We start from the raw sequence: 16,823 nt of genomic DNA on the forward strand, positions 1-16,823 counted from the left end.
AGTGTGCGCATGTGTGCGCATGTGTGTGCTTAGCTAAGTATTGCTAAGCATCACGCAAACCCATGCAAACCCGCTTACAACTGCTTAAAAGTGCCTTAGTCACTCTGTATGACAGGGCCCTTGTACTGCTCAGCAGAAAAATAAAATACCCCTGTCAGTCTCATACCCCAGACCTTGGATTCACCAGACTGCATGAAGTACCACTAAGCCACAGCAGATATACAAGAACTTGGTGCTGAAAGAAATATATCATGCATTACAATGAGTGAATGTAAAGGGAAAATAGGAAGGCCATAACACAAAACTTGTTCTGTGGATCTTTACCAGCAATTGTTGTGGAATTGCATTACATGAGTGTGATAAGAGAAGCAGCCATGCTAGTAGAGAATAATGTTACAGTAGCACCTTACAAACCCCACACAGTATCAGAGCAGGATAAACACTGGCATATTTGAATAGGTCAGAGGCCAGACCTTCCAACTGTGACTGATTTACATGGATGTCCCTGATTTGCAAACAAATGTTAGCTGTGCCCCTCTGACTCCCTGTGAAATGTACTAACAGTAGGCAGAAAGGTGGGGAATCCCACTTAATGATAAATGTCAATAAGTGAGAGTAGACACTGCTTGCACGTCAGAAATGGTGTAGTAATACATATGCTCTGAATACCCCAAAGTCTCAACTGAAAAATATCTGAAATATATTACAGGTGTATCCCACTGATATGTACATTTCCCTGAGGCTGTTGCCTGGAAGTGTCAGAAACACACAGGCATATCAGCCTGTCTGCTGTTACACACTCTGTGAATAGCTGTAAAATGAATTCCACAAGCATGCCCTTATGTAGGAGTACAACACAGAAATATCAAAGGATGTAGCCATGTACTGCTAGCAAGCACCTGTGACAATGCCATTGTTCAGGTGCTGAAAAGACTGGTGTGGTGCACAGTCAATGAATACTAGGCTAACCTCTGTCTACCATCTGGATATGTCCATGGGTGGGAGCTACTCAGACAGATTACTAGACTTTACAGACTTACAGGTACACAGCAACTCTGCATGTTCAGCAAGATAAACATCGCACGATAATAAATAATGCACTCTGCAGTTCTGCACCCCTACCCAAAGGTACTATATACCCGTGTAGTCAGGCACAACCAAGGGTGTAGGTAGGCATACACAGTACAGAAATATGTCCAGTTGTCCTGAGCAGACTGTGCTAATGTCAACACAAACAAACCACAAACTGTTCAGAAGTGAGTAACGTACTAATGACAGTATAGCAGTTCACAAACAGTGCATGTGCCTGATATTCATGATTGGTAGTACAACATACTTAGTTGTCCTCACCCCTCTCTCAGGGGTGTAAGGTTTCAAATATCCCACCTAATGTATTGCGTATGGACAGCTGTTGCTGGTAAAGAAATGGGCAGCTATGGACCTTCTCCACACCCATCGTGTACATCCCAAGCTGGTTTCCCTACTGTCTTCCCTTCTTTGTGCACCCTTTATCACCGCATTCCTATCTCCCCATTTACTTTTCTGTCAACTAAATGAGCGCGAGGGTTAGCGGGAGTGAGCACTTGTAAACAGTAGTAAGCGTGTTTGCACCACTGTGCGCATGTGTGCACTTAGCTTACCATTGCTAAGATATGATAAGCTAAGATATGATAAGCAAACCCGCTTACAACTGTTTAAAAGTGCCTTAGTCACTCTGTATGACAAGGCCCTTGTACTGCTCAGCAGCAAAATACAATACCCTTGTCAGTCTCAAGCCCCAAACCTTGGACTCACCAGTCTGCATGACATACCACTAAGCCACAGCAGATGTACAATAGCTTGGTGCTGAAAGAAATATAACATGCATTACAATGAGTGAATGTAAAGGGAAAATAGGAAAGCCATAGGAACACATGGCAATAACTACTGTTGTATGCCAGTTAATTCTCTAATTCGAAAAGAAAGTACATACTCCCATGTTGTTAGCAATAGCAGGTGTGAGTAAACCTACACACTGAGAAGAGTGTACTGGAAGAAGCAACAGTCAGGTTTCAGTACAACATGCATTTCACTGGCTACAACCCTAGCTTCAGATATGAGACATATACCAACCTTCTGACTGACACAACAGTGTCCACAGCAAACAAGCATGGTCCCCACCTTGCAAAACTGAAAGGGTACGCCTACCTAACCTATCATTTTATAGCAGTGTCCTGAAATCACAGTGAGAACTGCAATTACCACACAGCAGGCTGCATGCAATTACTAAATGGTGGGCACCAATTGGTGCAGAGGCCATCACATGCACATGTGCAGATATCTAGAAAAGCAGCCTGTATCTGCTGTCAACACATGCAATATCAGTGCACCAACTGGGAGAGAGAGAGATTGAGTGCGTGAGCGAGAGAGACAGACAGAAACAGACAGACAAAGAGGTAGTAGGAGACAGACACTGAAAAGAAAGACCAACACACAGAGGAAACCAAAACCAAAAAAAAAAAAAAACAACAAACACAAGAACAATCAACACCTACAACAGACGGAGGTGAGGAATACAAAGGTAAGGTATGTAACAGATATGTATTTGCTGACATCCGAATGATGTGTCTGAAGGGTACTCTACATACCGTGAACCATCCATATGTGGCCGCAGTCCGTATCTATATGTACATGCAAATTTGCCTAGGGCAAGGGACATACTGCAACTGTTAGTGAAGGCTGGACATATGTATGTTGTTGAAGGCTTCTATGTGCACATATGTATGTAGGTTGTAGTGTGTGGCATTGCAGACAGCAAGCAGTGCCGGTATATGTCATGTGGTGATTAAATGCTGTGGGACTGAGCTACAGGCAGTGAGGCCTGCTACAGCTATACGGCCTGAGGACAGCAGAATGCATTCTGCAAAACATTGTGAAATAGTATTACATAACTGTATGTCTCACAACGGTTGCAAAATTGACAACCCTATCCATGATAGGTGGGCAGTATATGTGCCTATATGTGCAGCTATATGTACAGCAATGGATGTTTAGATGTATGTGTATATCTATATATATATATATATATATATATATATATATATATATATATATATGTGTGTGTGTGTGTGTGTGTCTTTGTGTGTGTGTATAGATATTTATATATGTGTGTGTGTGTATGTATATATATATATATATATATATATATATATATATATATATATGTAGATATATATGTAGATATATATATATATATATATATATATATATATATATATATATATATATACATATATAGAATTATAGATATATAGAGCTATATATAGATATATACATATATACATATATAAATAGATATAGATATATTTAGATATATATAAATATATATGGATATATATAGATATATATGGATATATATGGATAAATATAGATATATATGGATATATATATATATATATATATATATATATATATATATAGATATAGATATAGATATAGATATATATGGATATATATGGATATGTATAGATATGTATAGATATGTATGTACATACCACATGGGGTCATATGTACTGCAACAGGTGTCTGTTGACCAAGGCATGGACGGAACACCAGTGTTGATACTGTAGTGCCATATCCCATTCCAAAACACTTTACGCAGTAACTACCACATAGGTGTTAGCCTGCCTGACACTGAAGGTGTCAGAAGGGAACATGGGACACAGGTGGACAGTAGGCTCCCTTTGATAATCACAGTGCCACACTAGTCTTGTAATCTCTCTATGTGGTACGTGTCATCACAAAAGGTGTGTCATCTAGGAAACTATAGGTCAGTGTACCCCTCTACTCCTCACAATGCTCCATGTGGTATTTACCTCACATGACAACTACAGCAAGTGGAAAGGCCACAGGCATACTTAGCAAAGAGTGATACTGCCCTCAAACACATGCCCTGTGGAGACTCTCTTGCAAAACCACAGCTAGAGTGCGTTGCATACTGCCTACCCAGTGGTTACCACTGCCGGACATACATAGGTATGTCACACCCATAGCAGTCAGCCAACCACCATGACGACATCTCACAATGCCTCCGGGCTAAATGACCTAGGGCCCTAATCCTTGTCACTGCACTAAACAGCACATGCTGGAGGTACAGGTTCCTATATACAAATATGCCATACTCTGGACTAAACCACCCAGCATTAACAAACAAGGCCCCCCTTTAGTAGATGTCATACATACCCCTGACAAATGTTATGGAGATAGGCAATATGCCCTGGGAGTCACTTCTGTGTATCCATTTGATGGGAGCAAGTGAAATCACATTATATGTGTGTCAAAGGGCAGGGTAGCATATGGCTAGGCTGCTCTAGGCCCAGGGCCAATAGCATATTACCTAACTATGATACAATGCATGCGCACATGTACTCAGTGCAATACCTGCTATGTGAGGTGGAATGAGTGTGACACTGACTGTGTGCAAGGTCTGTAAAGGTGTGATAGCTTAGTGTGAGGTTGTGTCTGTCATGGTAGTTTGTGTCCTAGGTGTGAGGCCAGAGAAAGATGTGTCAGTTATTGGGATGCAGACATAGTAGGATGGCATATGTTCTGATTTAGTTCCTTGTGTATGACTGTGGTGTCCCATTGTAGGCTGAAGCAATACATGTATGCTCAGTAAGTGGTACTGCTGGTTAATCCAGCTCACATATAAACTGCTGTACCACCTGAAGCTGTAGGCCTAAACACCACAGTATGGTGTATGTTCACATTCCCTGGTAACACTGACTTGTGTGTTTCCTGTAGTCTGCACAGATTACATACCTCAGGCATAGGTATCGGTAAGTAGGGGCACACAGTACTATAAGGTACACAAGTAATGCTCATCTGTGTTGGCATACATTTGTGTGTTGTATGTATGTCTAATGTGTGTGTAATGATGCCTGTACCATGCCCGCAATCACATGTGTGTTGCAGGGTATGTGTGTGTACCTAGCAACATGTATACTCTGTTACAGCAGTATGCCAGCTATATTAACAACCGTGCACATATGTTAGGTAGGGGTATGGCATCAAAGACTAGGGTGGATTACTGTTAATACTGTAAATGTACATTACATTCATTGCATTGGATGACATATTTCTTCATGCATTAGCTTGATATATACCCCTGGTGCGAGGTTGTGCATTGTATCCCAAACAGTGTGCTGAGTACTGGTGTATACTGGTTTGTTGTATGGTGTGGCAGGCACTTTCAGACAGTTGTGGGCTGAGCACTGATATGTGGTATTGAACGTGTTTATCCTCTGGTAGACAGACAGATGCTATATATGGCAGTTAAGTGATATCTGTACTTCATAATGTTAAGTGTGCCACATGACTTGCTCATACATATCGTTTAATTGTCTTCCAGGGTTATGGCTCATCAATGCAATCTGGCATATACAGCTGTGGAGTAGCAGGAAATACAGGCCAGCCTGGTGCAGCACTATAACCTGTTTTTATCCAGGGCCAACCAGCACCAGCATGAGCGTACTGCACTGTGGCAAGATCTTGTTCGCCGGGTAAATGACAAAGACATGCATAACCAGACATATGAGCAGGTACGCCATCACTGCAGTGATTTAATTAGATATGTCCGGCGGCGTGCATCTGATATCCATAAGCAACAGCTTGCCACAGGTGGTGGGGCGTCCATACATCCCTCCCTCACCAGAGTGGAGGAGCTGCTCCTAAGCGTGGTGGCTCCTGGCCTACAGCAGCAACAGCATCACACGTGTTATCATGGAGGCCGGAGCCACCCAGCAGGACGACATGGAGCATGCAGGTAATATGCCCTAGCTGTAGACTATCGTTACCTGTATTGCTAGAATATGCTTATGTGAGATGTGTACTGTGTGTTTAGCAGTTGTGCTGCCTCTCATGTGCAATACTGATATCTGGAATAGTATCTCCACACCTGTGACTGTTGACTGTTGTTCCACTGTAGATTAGCACACTCACGGTAGCAATGTCACAGTTGTGGCCACTGACAAACTGTGTCATATTCTTGTAGGCCCCACTGGTGTGACAGCAGGGCAGACAATACATGCTGGTGAGTGTGTTAACACTTTAATATTGGTAATGAAATGTGCATGTCATAGGTGAGGTGTAGGCCATGTACACGTAATACACCTACGCATAATGCATGCTGTCCATGTTTGCTGTGGGACATTAATCATCTCAGTAAAGTCAGTAGCTACCTCAATCACATACAATACACAGTGAAGCAGACACAATTGTGGCAACACTGTATTGCTCCTTGGATATGCATAGTTGCTACAGCTGTATACAACAGAACATGTTTATCATATGCAATACACGAAAACATGCTACATTTGGCATTATCACATACCCGCTGTAAGGTCACATGTCAGTATCCCACATGTCATGCACACACACATGATGTACCTCAGGGGTAGAGGCCTATCATGGGTCTGTGCAACACTCTGCAACACATAACACAGTCATGTTAGGCAATGCTCCCTACTGGGCACCTCACACACCCATGCACAAGGTGTCTGTGTAATTGTGAACATAGCCACGGCACTGCAGTTCAGGTACAGCATGCTAGGCGGTGGTTTTGCACACATTAGTAGCTGTGAGTGACCACAGGATGCATGTTGATGATGGCACAGGGTACTACACCCCATCCAGTTACAGTGACCACAGTACTAGTCATAGCAGTCATTGCTTTGCACCTCAATTTGTGTGTGTGCAAACATATGCACCTATACACAATATGCATAGCATGTGTGTGTGCTTACATATGCCAGTATACACAATATGCACAGCAGTCACCATCCAAACAAAGTGTCACATATATGTCCTGGAATGCTAGTGGGTGTATAGGTCACTTGACACATATTGGGTATGTGTGGTGTTTAATCTTGCAGTCATGTAGCATGCCATGCCATGTCTGGCACCAACATATCTGCAATATGTCCCACACTCACCATAACCACTGCACACTGGCCATGTCGAGCATTGGAATACCTTCACGTCAACATGCACCACTCATCCAGTGTGTGTACATAGCATGCATGTGCTACATCTGTGCCCACTATTATCTGCTATGGACACAGACACTGTACTCAGACATGGATATCTATGTGTCCCACAGATAACACATGCAGCCATGGCATGTATACTTGTGAGAGATGGTGCACAGGGCATTGCAGAGCTGATAATACCTACACAGCAATGTTGTGTCCATGTACACATTGTGTTCCAGGGTGTAACAAATCATTGAACAACTACACAGTTGCATCAAAGCCATGTATATTGCCATTAAATTGGGGTGTCTACACTTGCACTGTACGGTCTTGTGCAACACATATTCTGCATGCTGACATGTGTGTGGTGACTGTTTACCTTGTGATACTGACACCCACCTTCACCCACTATAGAGTATGTGTTGGATTGCTGGTGTGTGCGTGTATGTGCTGTAGTGAGGAGTGTATTAGTGTTCATGTGTACATGTGTTCATGTGTGCATGTGTGCATGTGTGCATGTGTTCATGTGTGCATGTGTGCATGCGTTCATGTGTTCATGTGTTCATGTGTGCATGTGTGCATGTGTGCATGTGTTCATGTGCAGACCGTAAAGTGTGTTTCCTGTCTTCCTCTCACAGGTGCTGAGTTAGGGGTGGCCGAATGCAGCAGGGAACCTGAAGCCACTGCCATGAATAGTGCTGATGATGAGACATGTATTTTGGCACAGGAAGGTTTGACAGGGTCTGTCGTTGGTCCGCCAATCGACAGTACACAGCGTTCAACCCCATCTATGTACACACTCATACTGTCAATACATCCCTCACCACCAATGGCCATAGGCGAGGGACAGCATACAGTTGGCATTGACCAGGAGAGTGTGGTACCCATGGCACTTGCATCCCCTCACAGCAGCCATAGCCATATTCCTGGAATGGTACCACATAGGCGGAGGTCCAGGGGTTCTCGGGGGAGCAACGCTGGTCATACTGCCCCTGGCAGGTGTGCCCTCACTGGTCTTATAACGTCCAGTATGTTCCAGGCTGTAATGCAGGCTCAGGCACGTATGGAACGGTACACCAGGCAGGGACTTAGGGCACGGAGGGTACATTACACCACTACCAATGACAGCATCCATGACCTTGCCGGTGCCATCCGGACTTACACCGAGGTCATTGATAGACATTGGGGGGAGACATTAGATGCCCTCCACAATATGTCTTCCATGAGCCAGGACCATGTGGGATGGTTGCGACATTGACGCGGACGCATGGGTGACACTATAGCAGTGTAGCAATATTAGCAAGTTGTCAGCAGGAAAGTGTAATGACATCCTTGTAGGTATATCTCAGCAGACATTATGCATCAAAGCTCTGATTGTCAATGTAACATTGTTTACACCACTATTAGTCTGAGTATGTATTGTCCACCCATGTGCCACTTGGCTGAAGTGTAATGTGTTGCCAGCATGTGTTAGTGAGTTGACAGTATGTGTGTGATGTGTGCAGTACAGATTAGCAAGTATACATCTGTGAACATGGTGGGTGCGCACTTTCTGCATGTACGTGCATAGTGGACACATGGGACGTGTGACATACCCTGTTGTACACATTGTTAACATCTCATAGTATCTTTCAATGGCCAGTATGCATTCTACTACAGTTATGTACTAACATGGGTAGACATGTGTGTATGACATGGGTTGACACTATGCTGTGGGTGATATTGTTAGTATCTGTCAATGATTTGCGGTCTGGTAGTATACACAACCTCAACAGCATGACTATAAGCAATCATTGGATGATGTCCTGACAAATGACACACAGTCGTAGGGAACTCAGTAACAGTTGGATCCTTCTGGTGCTACACTATAACACTGACCAGTGGTAATGACTGCCACCTATTCCTGTGACCACACCTGTTTGGCATATAGCCTCTTTAGGTACATGCAAACACACTAGGCATATGTCCATCCAACTCTGGAAATGCATGCATTGGCCTACAATCCATTCCCTGGATGGGACACATATCCTACACAAGGGTATCATACAGACAGATACCTGTCATCTGATACATGCTGTATAGCAGTAAGCCAACTAGGACATAGTCATCCACATGTACTATACTTACTATCCCGTCAGTACCACATAGGTGGTAGCCCTCAACATGTATGTTGGGTGCCAATGTGTACATACAGTCTCATGTTATGTCATGTGTCCCTTGGTATCCACATATCCATAGGTACTGTGGAGTCCCAAGGTGTATCACATGAGACATTAGAGGCCTGGATGCATATCCACAAGGCAGTTGTACACCTATAAAGACTGTGCATTATTGGCAGTCGTTGTTGTGTATGAACATGTCTGACATATACCCTCACTCACACTACTCTTAAGTAACTGTCATGGGTGTATGTGGCACAGATAACCTTGGCCACGGATCATGACAGTGGACGGCCCTGTCTCATACATACATATGTGACTTACGATCTGAGAAGCAGCGGCACAACCTGTCAATGTCAACAAATGTATTCATGTAGTATGCACGCTTCACACCTGTGTACTGATTGAGGGGACATGTACACATATATATTTGCCACGCAGATACCTGATGTGTGCAATGCATTTACTGTTGTAATCATAATATGTCATACCATAGTAAAAGCAAAACTCACACTGCATTGACCAACAGTGACACACACAGTCAGCGTTGGCAAGATTCAAACCCCTGTCTAACTATGTTGTGATACGAGTGAGAGACGCATTAGCACGGCCCACTATTCATTTTACGGGGTGGTTTTTCTTCTCCATCTGTATTATTAGGGTGGTGACATCATCAGTCTTTCCAAAGAGGAATGTACATCTTTTAGTGTGTTTTCCCACTCTCCAAAAGGGCGCTCTTTTCAAAGACAATTGCACACATTCACATTCAGCAAGATTCAAACCCCTAACTATGTTGTGATACTAGATAAAGACACATTAGCATGGCGTGCTATTTGTTTCATTGGGTGGTTTCCCTTCTCCATCTGTATTTCTAGGGTGGTGACATCATCAGTATTTCCAAAGAGGAATGTAGATCTTTTAGTGTGTTTTCCCAGTCTCCAAAAAGGGCACGCTTTTCAAAGGCAATTGCACACATACACACACACCCTCCTATACACAGTCAGCATTTGCAGGATTCAAACCCCTATCTAACTATGCTATGATACTAGAGAAAGATGCATTAACACAGCACGCTATTTGCTTTATTGAATGGCTTCCCTTCTCCTGCTGTATTTCTAGGATGGTGACATCATCAGTCTTTCCAAAGAGGAATGTACATCTTCTAGTGTGCTTTCCCAGTCTCTAAAAAGGGAATGCCTTTCAAAGACAATTACACACATACACAACAGTCAGCATTTGCAGGATTCAAACCACTATCTAACTATGTTATGATACTACAGAGAGATGCATTAATACAGCACGCTATTTGCTTTATTGAGTGGTTTCCCTTCTCCTGCTGTATTTCTAGGATGGTGACATCATCAGTCTTTCCAAAGAGGAATGTACATCTTCTAGTGTGTTTTCCCAGTCTCCAAAAAGGGCACTCCTTGCAAGGACAATTGCACCCCCTCCCCCACAAACAGTCAGCATTTGCAGGATTTAAACCCCTACCTAACTATATTATGATGCTAGAGAGAGAGATAGAGAGACACATTAGCACAGTGCGCTATTTGCTTTTCTGGGTGGCTTCCCTTCTCCATCTGTATTTCTAGGGTGGTGACATCATCAGTCTTTCCAAAGAGGAATGTACATCTTTTAGTGTGTTTTCCCAGTCTCCAAAAAGGGCACTCCTTTCAAAGACAATTGCACACACACACACACACACACACACACACACACACACACACACACACACACACACACACACACACACACACACAGTCAGCGTATGCATGATTCAAACCTCTATCTAACTATGTTATGATACTAGTGAGAGACGCATTAGCGCACTGTTTGCTTTACTGGGTGGTTTTTCTTCTCCTACTGTATTCATAGGGTGGTGATATCATCAGTCTTTCCAAAGAGGAATGCACATCTTTTAGTGTGTTTTCTCAGTCTCCAAACAGGGAACTCCTTTCAAAGGCAATTGCACACACACACACACACACACACACACACACACACACACACACACACACACACACACACACACACAGTGTTTGACAGGATTCAAACCCCTATCTAACTATGTTATGATACTAGAGAGAGCTGCATTAGCGCGGCACGCTATTTGCTTTACTGGGTGGTTTCTCTTCTCCTGCTGTAGTTCTAGGATGGTAACATCATCAGACTGGACATATTAATATGTGTACACTTTGTTTTATGCCATTCCAGGAATGGTCCATGTGGGTCATCAGGTGTCAACAGCTTGAACAGGAACTCATAATCCTTACCTTGTGTGATCTATCTGTGGACACATTGACATTCCTTCATATGTCAACACATATTTATGCACAGCTTGTTGGTTTTGTGGGTACTACATGTGTCTGGGATGTTGATAAAGGGCTATTCAAAGTGTATGTGAGACATGTGTAGCTGTGTTCTGTGATGTATGCCATGGGAGGCTGCCTTGCAAACAGTCTAGCACATTTGGGAACCATGATCCGCACATGAACATACCACAGTTAGTAAGGTTGTGTGTATGTCAACTTCCAATAGCTCGGTTTATGACTTCAACCATGATGGGCTCCATGGCCTTGCAGATCAGACTTCATAAGCATACTGGACTATACTTCCCATGGTGTGTTGGGCACCAACACTTGTGTGGAGTGCCATATGTTGCTGTAACACATTCAACAGTTCCACATCCTGTGTAGGGGGGGAGGCTCAGCTGACTGTTCTGGGGCAGGATCTGTTTCTTCTGTAGTTTATGCATGACACATATTGGGAATCAATGTAGTCCACTTGATGCCATGCTTTTGGCATTGGGGGTAGCTGTTCATCCATTCTACATGTGATATCTCCTGGTATGATGATATGGACTATCGTCAGTGGGCGGTGGGTATGTGTATATGGGCCTGTCTGTCAGGATGTCGGCATTGTCAGTCAGGTACAGCTGGCCCTGACTCATGACATATATGTGTGTACATTGCTATATATGACATAGCTGTCGGAGGTGTCATGATTCAGTCTGGACTCCTTCTCAGCTACTCTTTACAGAACACCAATGAACCTGAGCACTAATCCCTGTTATACTCTTTTACACACTTAACACCGTACTGATCCTTTGTGATCTGGCTACAGAGTATGTCATCATGATATCCCGGCATGCCCAGGGGTCAGCTTCATGTGTACTCTCCAGTCCAGCTGGTGAATATTGTGATGTAGACACAATCTCACATCTGCCTCATGTACACAGACAACACTCTCCTCCTCCTGACAAACTCAGATATATGTGTGAGATGCACCTATAGAGACATACAGGGTGCTGAACTCTCTCGACCCAACTGGCACAGTCTATCAGGTGGTGAAGGTAACCACACACACCATATATCAGTCTCACATATCCTCTGGCGACAGCACTCAAACCACATTATCACACATGCACATACTCGGATGCTGTAAATGAACTCTGCCTAAGCAGCAGAGACCTCCACAGCAGGCACACACACAACTGCTACCCCACTACAATACCCACATCTCACATAGTTCACAATGTCAGTGTGCCACACAGTCACTGCCCTTTGGGCTACACAACACACCTAATACACTTGTGATAGGTGACACATTGTCAGACACACTGATGTACCATTCACCAGCCCATACAAGGGAATAGTCCCTTTGTGCTGTCTGTCGGGTGCCAGGATCTGCCACATAATACATGCAGTCAGGTCACTCCAAAGCAAGTACAGGACTGGCACCATCATTGTTCATGCTGGTGCGTAAAACCTCAGACGTTACTCCCTGGACCACATGACATGGTACATTGAGAAACACTGTGATCAAGTAGCCCAGGCCAGTATGACCCTGACCTTGTCTACCATCTTACACCCACCAAGTATGATGTCACAGTATACAGACAAACATATCACATTTAACAGTTGGCTAACAAATTGGTGTCATTCATAGGGGATACAGTGTCTGTCAGCCTGGGGTGACATGCTCGACATGCCACGTAGCTTCACTATGGACAGCTTGCACCTGTCATCCTTGGACCTTCGAATGCTGGCTAAGGCTATTGCTACCACCATAGTGCATTTGTTGAGCAGGACTCAAAAGACAAACCCACCTCTATAGACATTACAGGTTAAATGACACTAAGGGTAATGCTGCTCAACACCAGATGTGTTACCCTCATATTGCGGCCACTCAGGACTCTCCTCAGTATGGAGGATAGCAATATCTGTCCAGTAACAGATGCCTAGTTCAGGCTTACATATGCACACCAGCACTACCAGGTTATGTTTCATACCATGCTTTCTGACCACAGGACTTGGAATGGACAACACAACTAGGGGGAGTATCCATATACATCACAGATACACACACCTCTGGGTTAGTAGCACTGCACTAAGCATCACAGACCATACATATACAACTACCATTGTGCAGAACTGGCTTTCAGTTTGTTGCTTGCTACAGACCACCCTCCCATACTCAGGAACCACACTCGGCTTTCCTGGGAACAGTGGAGAATATGAAGGTCTCCACAAACACCATTATATTGGGTGACTTCAGCTACACAAATATTGACTGGGGATACTACTCAAGCCCCAACACCCTTGCCCTACAGTTGCTACAATTTGTAAATTCATATGCTATGGCACAACCAGTCACCACAGCCACAAGGGGGATACATATTGGACCTGATCATCACCAACATGGGGACTCTATGTTCCACACCAGTGATATACCCCTCATTGGTAAGGTCAGAACATACATATATCTCACTGGACATACATATACACTCCACACACCCATCCTGGGTAATCTTGGTGAACTTCTCATGAGCCAACATTTCACTTCACCAAAGCAAGGTGGTATCCTTCAGAGACCCTGAGACACTGGCAAATACGGCTCCGACTGCTGAATCCTTTACATACACATTCTATGGACACCTAGTGGACTGCATGGATTGTGCTATCCCAAATAACAACAGGACTCACTCCTCCAATGGCAGGGGACCTGTCTGGTAGACCCCAGCCATTAATAAGCTGTACAACGTCAGGAGGAAGCTACTACATGATAGAGCACAATCACTGATGGGGAAAGCATCTGTGATCTGTGCTAGCAGACAGCTACGATCACTCATGTACTTATCTAAGGGCTGCTTCTCAAAGACAATTGCACCAGACACGCAGGACTATCTTAAGGCCTTCTTCAGTTATGTCAGGAACCTGGGTGGACACTCACTGATATGCTGTGAGTTACTGCATACTGACTAAACTTACCCTGAACCCACTGGCATAGCCAACATCCTGGCAAACAGGTTCAGTGCAGATGTCTCCCCCCCATCCCCCCTAGGGAGCAACTATCCATCCCAACAGAGTGTCACCTCCCTGACATCACACAGTAACAGGTGAATGCTGCCCTCCCCAAAGCATACATTACAGCATCAATGGGACCAGATGGTGTCCCGGCCTGCATCTTACACAAGCTTCATGACAGACGTAACCCTCATATTACATCACTGTGCAATATCGGAGTTACTACAGGATATGTACCCATGGAATGGCGTACAGCGACAGTGGTCCCACTCCAGAGTTGGTGCCACAATGGACCACAGACAATATTGCCCTATAAGCCTAACTACAAAAAACAAAAACTCAAAAACTAGCAAACAAACTCTTAAAACGAAAGGAACACAATAAGAGCCGGCTGGATAAAATAAGTTAGTGCTATTTAATATGTCACACTTTCAGCTAGGACAATGCCTCGCCTTCCTCAGACAAACAGCTAAACAACTGTTGAAAATTCCTTTTAAACGATCAGGAGAATTAAAACATCAATTAGCATGGGTTGTTCGTTGCCTTGACAACGAATCCACACCCTACCATAGCGCGAGATGTTAAAACTAAAACTATAAATTTTAATAATTAAATAACATAAAAACAAGGAATAAAAATATTTAAATATACATTAAAAAATACAGGTATTCTTAAGAATAAATATATGTAACCTGTACATAACTCTGTGTGCAATAAATTAAATTTATTTTACTAGGTTCTCTTTGAATGTTATTTCTTTGATGAATCTATTAAGACGCAAACTCCACATTGGATATACCTAACCTCAAACTACATCTTGTGTTGTGAAAAAAATATATATTCTAAAAAGTTAGATTTATGCCATAAAAAATACCTTATTGGACATATTTAATAATAACATTATCTGTTTACAGCCAAAAGCCTCAAGAGGCACTTAATAAAAATGTTATCATTAATGCCTGGAAACTTATGTGCCCTTGTTCGAATTTGCCATTTCAGTTCATCTAATTCCAACATGATTTGCCAAGGTCCCCCTCGACTGTTATCAACTCTCTGTTGTAACACTACAAATTTAAATGCATGACTTGGAAATTCAGAATAATGTTTTGCCAGTGCATTATTTAAATCTTTTTTTACTTATGGCATAGTAATGTTCATATATTCTCTGCCTTAAACGTCATTCTGTCTTCCCAATATAAAATGCGTTGCAAGAGTTACATAATGCAACGTGAGTGACCCCTTTTGTTTCACAATTATATTTACCAATTATTTTATACGTTTTGTTGTCCATAACTACCTGATTATTAACCATGATATATTTGCATTGAGGACATGATCCACATTTAAACATCCCATTAATTCTACCAGAATGTAATTTATTATTGTTTTCCAGAAGGGCCTTCAAATTATGTCCACGTCTGTATGTTATTTTAGGACTAGTGTCCAAAATTTTAGAAAGTATTCCATCGTTTTTAATAATCTCCCAATTTTTGCTCAAGGCCTCCCTAATGGACAAGTAATCCAAAGAATATGTACATAAAAAACTAGTTGGATAACTCACATCACTAAAACTTTTATTTGTGAGTTCCAGACTTACATTGTCCATTACATTGGACTCAACCTGAACTGAAGGACAATCTTGCTTTTTAAGTAAGGGAATAAACTGACCGATGTTACATTTAAAAACAACTTCCCTCCTTATGTTGTCAACTAGGTTGCTCGGATACCCTCTTTTAATGAACATGTCATAGAGGTGATCTCATTCTGACTCAAAATCTGAGTCATCAGAAATCATATGAGCAGCTCTAACCATCTGCCCTTTGACCACCGCTCTTTTTTGGTGGTAGGGGTGGTTACTAGTAAAATGTAGGAAGCTGTTTGAATACGTCGGTTTCCTATAGATGATACTTTTGTATCTACCATTACTTTTATCATTAACTAATAAGATGTCCAAATAGTTAACTGAAGTTTCACCTATACTGTACGTAAACTTTAGGAAACTTGTAGAGTTGTTAATTTTATCAATAAAGGTTGCAATCGTGGACAATTCACCTTTCCAGATACAAAAAAATGTCATCTTGGTACCTAGTGTACCAGGTGACATTATTTTGGAATAATGGGTCCTTAAACAACAGGTTGTTCTCCCAGTAAGCCATAGTGGCATTAGCAAAGCTGGCGCCACATGGCGAACCCATTGCAACTCCAGATTTCTGCAAAAAGAACATACCTTCAAACATCATGAAGTTGTTAGAATCACTTCAAGTAACATCTCTATTAGATAAATGGTATCATCATTTGCCTTTTTACTATGTAAGAATTCCCTTACCCATTGTATTCCCAAACTCTGA

Source organism: Protopterus annectens, chromosome 1.part0, assembly GCF_019279795.1.
Source record: "Protopterus annectens isolate FY-2018-M chromosome 1.part0, PAN1.0, whole genome shotgun sequence".
Lineage (NCBI taxonomy): Eukaryota > Metazoa > Chordata > Ceratodontiformes > Protopteridae > Protopterus > Protopterus annectens.